Source organism: Arvicola amphibius, chromosome 6 (assembly GCF_903992535.2).
Source record: "Arvicola amphibius chromosome 6, mArvAmp1.2, whole genome shotgun sequence".
NCBI classification, from domain to species: Eukaryota; Metazoa; Chordata; class Mammalia; order Rodentia; family Cricetidae; genus Arvicola; species Arvicola amphibius.
Window position 1 is genome coordinate 30,405,131 of NC_052052.2, and position 8,265 is coordinate 30,413,395.

The following is an 8,265-nucleotide window of genomic DNA, read 5'->3' on the forward strand; positions in this document are numbered from 1 at the left end:
GGGAGAGGGAGTTTAGAGAATCAGAAGCAAAGAGGTTGTTATGGGGTGATGGGAAACTTGGGGGGCATTGCTGAGTGGGATAGACCAAAAATCTCTGGTGTCTGTCTGCGTTCTGAGGCACTCGGGTTAGAACTCCTTTGGCATCAGCAGAGAAGACCCGCTAAGCAATGGAGTGGGGAGGAGGCTGAGACAGAGAGGTCCTTGCTGTTTATGAAAGACTGGCAGGTCCTAGAAAGAATACCTATTCTCTTATTACCAGGAGCCCCCCCACACCCCAACTTTTTTATCTGGAAGGCAATAGTGCTTGTCTTGTAGGTTTGTTTAGGGGAGCAAATAAGATTGGCTTTATTGAGGTGACACGACCAGCAAAGGATAGGGCCAGTCTCTCTGCCCTGATCTCATGTCTCTAATGCCCAGGTTCCCTATAGTACCTCCGCCTCAGGACATGGTTGAGGCGAGAGGAGTGAAGGGGCTCCAGACCAGCAGCACATAGGTTCAGGTTCAGAGCTGAGGAGAGCTGAGACCTCAGTATTGTGCTGGGGCGTCTTTGCCCCCTGGGGAGCACGTAGAGACTGGAAGGCCTCTACTGCTGGGGTAATGTCCCAGCTCCACCCAACTGTAAGACTCAGACACAACCCAACTGAGTCTGGATTCCAGATGGGCTGCAGAGCTACCCTCACCCTGGGCTGTCGGAGGGTTGCTGCTGCTGTGCATGTGCAGGTCTGTGTGTGTCCATGTAGCTCCATATGCATCTGTCTGTGTGGGCCTCTCTCTGTCTCTCTGTCTCTCTGTCTCTCTGTCTGTCTGTCTGTCTGTCTCTCTCTCTCTCTCTCTCTCTCTCTCTCTCTCTCTCTCTGTGTGTGTGTGTGTTAGTGAACAACTTGGGTGGGGGTTGAGGTCTCTATTGAATGCATATTGCTGAGTGTGTATATGTGCATGCAAGTGCGTGAATTATAGCATACCCACCTCTGAGTGTGCCCACATGTGTGGAGGCCCTGCCTGTGTGAATTGCTCTCTGTCTCCACATGTGTACCGTGTGCTTCGCTCTCTGGGTGTGTCTGCCTGACTTGGCACATCCTTCTCTCTCGGGAGCACCAGGCTGGTGTTCCCCTGCCAGAAACATCTTCTGGATTGTTCTGCCGTCTGTGGGAGCAGAAGGGCAGAGGGACACTCCAGCCCTGGGATCCAGCCCAAATCATGAGCAGGGAGCCAGGATACCACCTCAGAGCGATAACTGAGCTCTGCCCAGCTTGGACTAGCTCAAGAGACAGTTCAGAGACAGCTCCTGTCCTTCTGGGCCCCATCAGGAGAGGGAGCAACACCCCTACAGCTGGGGGTCTGTCACTGGCCCTCCCCACCAGCCTTGGAGCCCAGCAGACGCGCCCCCCTCCATGCTTACTCCCTGGGAGGCGTCTGACACATGATTTATTCATAAAAAAGCCATTATTTGTGCCAAAGAAGAACTGAGCTGCTCGCTTTTTAAGTGCCGATAATGCTCTCAGGCTCCCTCCCCTTCCTCCCCTCTCTCACCTCCTTCAGACTTCCTATCCTCTCTCCTCCTCCCCTTTCTTCCTGATCCCCCCCCCCCCCCCCCCCGTCTTCTGTATTCCTTCATTGTTCTCATCTCTGCTCCCTTCTCCATTCTCCTTCCCTTTGGCCTTACTCAGCTCCAGTATGCTGCTTCCTTTCCACCATTCAGGGAATAAGGCAGGACACCATCTCTCCACCAGTGCCTGTCTCTTCAGGGCCATGGGAAGGTCCAGCAGAATGAGGACAGGTTGAGAAAGGTGAAGGGTCACAGGAAATTGTCCTAACTCCCTGTGAGCTAAGGATTGTGACTTTAGTCCCTCAGTATTAGCATAGGCTTCTCAGAATTCCAAATAAATATTCTCTCTAAGTGAAAACATTGCACTTGGAATGCAAATGAAGATTGAAAGTAAACCCCCTAGGACTCCTTTCCTGGCCAAGAATGCCCCCAAGCTCCCTGTATAGACATTCTGGATGTGGTCATTCAGGTGGTGCCAAGAGAGGCTGGCATGGAGAAAGGCACCTGGGTCCTGCCACAGAGACAGGAGGCAGCAGAACATGCTCCCAGATGGCAGCCTGGGCATGGCCACACACAGGGTTCTTAGAAGCTGACATCCTAGATCCACATGTGTGTGACCTCATGCTTGCACGCACGTGTCCACACACACACACACACACACACACACAGGCCTGCACACAGTCACCACTTCCTATGCACATGGAGCGCCCTTCTTTTCGTTCCCCACCCCCACCCACAGCATTCCTCTCTGAGCACCTGCAGCATCAGGGGCTGTAGTGCCTTCCCCATCTAAACACCTGTTCATTCATTCATGCATTCATTCATTCACCTCATAAACCTTGCTCTTGCAACCCCCGTGTCTTTGCCAGCCTTTGTGCCGAATGGTGGGTGACGCAAACAAACAGGGTTGGCACTAGGGAAGGGAGCTGGAACAGAAGGGCTCCTGCAGGCCCTCCCCTGCACTCTTGGTCTGGGGGCTGGGGGCCCAGCAGGCGAGGGGTTAAGTCATTTGGCATCCAGAGCTGGAGCCATTAGGCCTCCTAATTATGAAATTATCGAGGTCCTCAGGTGACTGCTAATTTCACACACACTGTTCCTCTCACGGCTAATGAACGCCTGCAGAACCCACGCCTTGTCTTTCCTGCTGAACGGTGACCTGCAGTTAATGAGCTCAGGAAGGCAGACAGGCCACCGGCTGGGAGGGTGGGGCGACAGGCCCGAGGAGGACGGGGCCACTAGCCCCTTGGGTCCCTTTTGCTCCCCTTGCTGGCTGCCAGCCTCAGTGAAGACTTCAAGTTCCAGGCCCAACACGAGGGTCCTTCAGGGCAGGCTTGGTCTGGCTGTTGGTAGCAGGGGAGGGATCCTAATCCAGGGAGAGCTTGTGTCCTATACTGCCAGAATGAGTCTGGAACAGCGTGAGGCAAGGGGACTGAGGTGAAGGATACACAGTGGAGGATCAGTTCTGCTTTGTTTTAGAGACATGCCAGAGACATTTAGGGAAGGGGGTGGTAAACCAATAGGTTTAAAGGATAGGGATTGGTGGGAGTGGGTACGGTCCTCCCTAATACTGGAGCAGGTGAAGACTTTGAAATTTAGGGTGTTAATGATGGCAATGCCAATTGACAGGGCTATAGATGGGTGAGATTTTAAAGTCTTATTTCTCAATTGCAAAATATATTTTTTAAAAAGCTCCTCTTCAAAATATAAGCAAAAAACAAAAACAAAACACAAAAAAACCATGCACACACTAAAACAGGGACATATACTAGCTATAATCTCAGGCAGTGTGGCCCAGATCTGGGCCATTCTTTCATTTGGTAGCACACTAGGTCACCTAACTGATCACTAGGTGGATATAAAGAACCTGTGACCTGCCTATGGATAGAGCTCATCTTTGCCATGACCCACCTGGCAGGCACAACCAACTAAGGGGCAGTGTGGCAAACAAGGGAAACAAGAAAGTAGGAACTATATTCTAGGGTACAAGGAACTCTGCCCTTAGCCTTTTTCCTGTCCTTGTCCTTTCTGGGTAGGTTTCTTTGTGAGTACCTGGTGGGGTAAGAGCGGAGCTGTTTACCATTGCTTATAGAGAAGTACAGGGCTGGGCTCCTGGACAGGTTGTCCTCACAATCCAAGGCATGCACCCCAGGCCAAGGCTCAGTGAAGAAACCCTTGTTCTGGACGTACAGGGCTATGTGTAGGGTGTGAGACAGTGTGCATGCTTCATCTCCTTCCAGAATCAGAGGTACAGCCAGTGGCTTTTGAGAACAAACCCTGCTCTCTCTGGTTCCCACCTACTTCTGTACCTCAGTTTCCCATGTGCAATACGTAGGTAATAAAAGCATAAACTCACTTTGAAAGGGACTAAGATCTCAGAGGTGCCAACGATGGCTCCAGGCCTGGCCAGCCTTCACCACCACTCTTCTAGTTCTTTCCCCAAGTGTTCAAGCAGCTCCCTTGGCTGCATAGCAAGCCCCCAGGAAGGTATCTGCCTGAGGGAGGAAGAACAAACCAAAGAGGGAGAGCCTGTCCTACCTGCCCTATACACAGGCGCAACTTTTGTTTTGTTTTTTGAGACAGGGTTTCTCTGTGTTAACAGACTATCCTGGAACTCACTCTGTAGACTAGGCTGGCCTCGAACTCACAGAGATCCATCTACCTCTGCCTCCAGAGTGCTGGGATTAAAGGTGTGCGCCACCCACCAGACAGCACACAGGCTGGTACACAGGCACATCTTATGTCCTGTTTCTCACATAGTCACCAGCTCTTCCCATTTGGTCTGCATGACAGGATGGGGTAAATATTTCTATTACCTCCATTTTCCAAATGAGAAACCCAAAATCTAGAGGTTATACAAGTAACCAACGCTGTGGAGCTAGCAAATGGCAGAGCAAAGCCCAAAGCCTTGAGTCTGGCCTGGTGTTCCACCTGCCTCTGCATACCACCCACAGAAGCTACATACACACTCGCCTAGGCACACAGAGGCACTGAGGCACACAGGGAACCAGACTTACTCAGCACCCTGCCTGCATGCCCTCCATGACATTGACACCTTCCCCTGTACTTAAGGGACATAAGCCTGCATATCCACATGTGCAACTGGACACGAACTACCTCTTTAGTAGACTTGCAAGTATTCTCACAGACATGCCCATAGGGAGAAATCCCCCACCCCAAACATGCACATGCATGAACACGCATACACTGCTGCATGTGCACACAGATCCTTCTGCCCAGGAAACTGAGCACATATGCAGAGTCACAGCCCCATGTGCCCTCATACTCACATACAAACACAGGTACACAAGAGCTACTCTCCAAGGAGCGTTTGTGCACATGTGCACAGGGGTGTGCCCAGACAGAGATGGCCTGTTTACAGGGAAGAAGACAACTGTGTGTCCTCAGGTTGCACATTGACATGCACCCACACTTGTGTGCATGCACCAGGGCACACAGGCTGGGAACCCTGGTGCAGCAAGGTGAGCAGATTCCTTCTACCAGGGCTGTGATAGATGGACCATCGTCCTAAGTGACTATCAAAGTGTCGTGGCGTGTGAGGCACAAACACCAATTAGTGGGGCCTTTGAAAGCACTGGCTCGTTAGAGAGGAAGCCGAAGAGGCTGAAATTGGCATAAAACACGTAGCTATTTAACTCTCACGGGGCGAATGAGGGGGGTGTGCACAGTGGAAAGGCCTTTGGGCAGAATTCCTCCCTCCGTTTTGCACTTGTTCCTGGAGAAGGACCCTCACAAGGGGCCTTGGCAGGCGGCTTTGATGCTCCTTGAAAGTGGGGGTGGGGATAGCCTCCTGCCAGCGAGAGGCTGGCACTGAGTGAGCGGGGGCCGCGCCAACTGGCGATCAATTTCATGCACATCGTAAACCTAAGTGCTTTCTGGAGAGTCTGGCAGATTGCACATAAAGTCCCCCTTCTGTCCCTAGCACACGGGTGGGCGTGTGAGGCAAGGGCTCACCCTGGCTGCTGGAGGCCCAGGTAACCTGATCCCACGGTAGGAGGTCTCCTTGGGGACATGGGGAATTCTCTCTCTCATCAAGACTGGCACTGCTGGGAACAGCTGGAGCTGGGCGCAGCGCTTGAATGGGGACTCTGCCAGGACTCTGCTGCTGCTCATTGTGGAGTGACCTTGGGCAGTCAGTTTCTCAGACCCTTAGCCTCCTCATTTGCAAAGTAGGGTGATATGAGATTAATTGAGCTCTGTCTTTGGAATGAGGTATCATGGAGCTGGGGAACCTCTACGCCCACATCCTCACAGCACAGCCTTGGACTCTCGTTACCAGGAACACCCATCACAAGCAGGCTCCTGGCAGTGGCGGGTGAGTATCCCATGGCATCTATACCTGTTTCTCTACCCATTCTCTCCTTTTTCTTCAAAGACCCCTTTACACACTGCTCTCCCCGAGCATGCTATCGGAAGTCACACATCCGTCTCTCCCACCTGTGCCATAAGAAGGGATGGCCTCTGGCTTCATTCTTATGTGATTTTGGGGTGTCAGAACAGTCTAGGGTATGCATCAAGGCAAAAGTTGTAGACAAGAGGGAGGGAGGCTTGGCCATCATGCCTGCCCTCCCCTTCAGAGCTATACACAGACAGAAAACCGGTTTTATCAACTTCTATCTTCACCTTAGCCCTGACAGCTCACATCCAGCGACATTTCCCCTGTCCCAGGAGCCCGTATTATTATTATGGGGGTGAGAAACACAACGCTGAAGCCAAATCCTAGTTTCGAGCCCTGGCTTTACTGTTCTTAGTGACTTCCTTACCTCAGCCCTGCCTCAACACCCTTGTCTGTAGTTTGTGAGTGAGGATGTCTGCCTCATAGGCTGCTGCTGAGAGAAACAAATTGGTATCTAGGGAGTGTGGTCGGTTTAGTGCTTCACACACACACACACACACACACACACACGAATGTCTCTGAGGTCGCAGTTATGATATTAACACTAGTATATTACAGTCATGGTTCCCCTTTCCAGAGCCCCAATTCTTCCTTCTCTAGGGACCAGTCAAATTCTCAACATTTATACCTGGACAGAATTGAGCTACTACTGCCGGGCAGTGGTGGCGCAAGCCTTTAATCCCAGCACTTGGGAGGCAGAGGCGGGCGGATCTCTGAGTTTGAAGCTAGCCTGGTCTATAAGAGCTAGTTCCAGGACAGGCTCCAAAAGATACAGAGAAACCAAAAAAAAAAAAAAAAAAAAAAAAAAAAAGGAGCTACTACAATTCACAGCTCCAGGAAAGTGACTCCCACTCCTCCCACTACAGACTTCACCAGAGCCCAGAAGCCCAGCAGCTGAGCAGAGCTGTCTTTTTCTCTCTCAACACTGAGCCCTGCTGTGTTGGAAGATCTCCTAGTTGGGGGATACACAATGAGTCTGGCACTCAGTAGGCACTCAGAGAGTGCAAGACTTTTAACCCCTGGTGAGGAGCTGAGGATCATCCCCTGGCTACCCACAGGGAAAGTAGCAGTGGTCGAGACTGAGGAAAACAGACAACCCTCCCCCATCTTAGCATATGAATACAAGCTTGTTACCTGTTCAGGCCAAGCCTGCGGCAGAACCAAGGAACAGGGCTACCCCTCCTGCCCTCCCCCCTCCCCGCTCCACTCTTTCTCTTTAGGGTTGTTTTCCTTTTGGGGTTAACTTGGTGTTCTTGGCTGCATGGTCTTGAAGACTTATCACAGCAAGAAGACCAGATACCCACTCCACTGTGGGCTGACCAGGTAGGCAACATTTACCCCTGTCCACAGCTCATTGGCTAGGGATAATCACATGGCCCACTGGTCAACTGGTAACCTGGGCAATCCCATGGAGTCTGACGGTGGAGGAGAGTGGAGGTGACTCCTGAATGCCCAGCTTAAGTGAGAGTCAGTCATGCCATCTGGGGCCCGAAACTGGGGGCTTCCTGGGGAAGGGTTGGAGATTAACTTTGAAGAAGGGGGGAAAGATGGATTTATGGATTTGGACAATCAAGAAAGTAAACATCATTCCGTGGGGGGGGGGGGGACAGGATAATAAACACCCAAAGGTAGACAGTTTATGGTGCCTCAGGGCACCATGGGAACTCTGAGGCCTAAGCAGACAGGAAGAGCAGTCTCAGAGACAGTTCCTCAACACCCCAAATGGAAGGGTGGGAGAAGGAGGCTCTGTCTGGGGAGACTCAGAGTTGATAGTTCATTCAATTGTCAAGTTGGGGGAGCCACGAGAAGAGGTCAGAAGGAAGGTTTGGTGAGAATTTTGAAGACATTGGCAGTGCCATGAACTATAGGTGGGTGGTCAGGTCCCTAGCTCATAAAACGGCCCTGTTCCAGAACCGGGGACCCCAGGCCATGGGCATTTGGAAGGTTTCTGAAGCCTTGGGCTGAAGTATATGACCCGGGTCCTGGGAAGGATGAGCAGGGCCTGGGCTGGAGCCCTGTGCGGCAAGGAGAGGAGGCATTAGAAATGTCCCTACAAAGAATGGGTGGGGGACTCCAGGAGGCATCATGAGGGCAATAAGGGCCAACAGGAAAGGCAAGGTCAGCAGTGCCCATGGATATCTTGGCATCCAGTTGAGGCATGACCAGGGACAGAGTGAGGAAAGTTACCAGTGACCTTGGCAAGGGTGTTTCCACTGGAGTGGGCCAAGGAATACCGGAGAGGATAAACATCTCGCGTAGACAGCTCTCTAGAAGCTTCTCTGTGGAGTGAAGAATAGGATAGAAG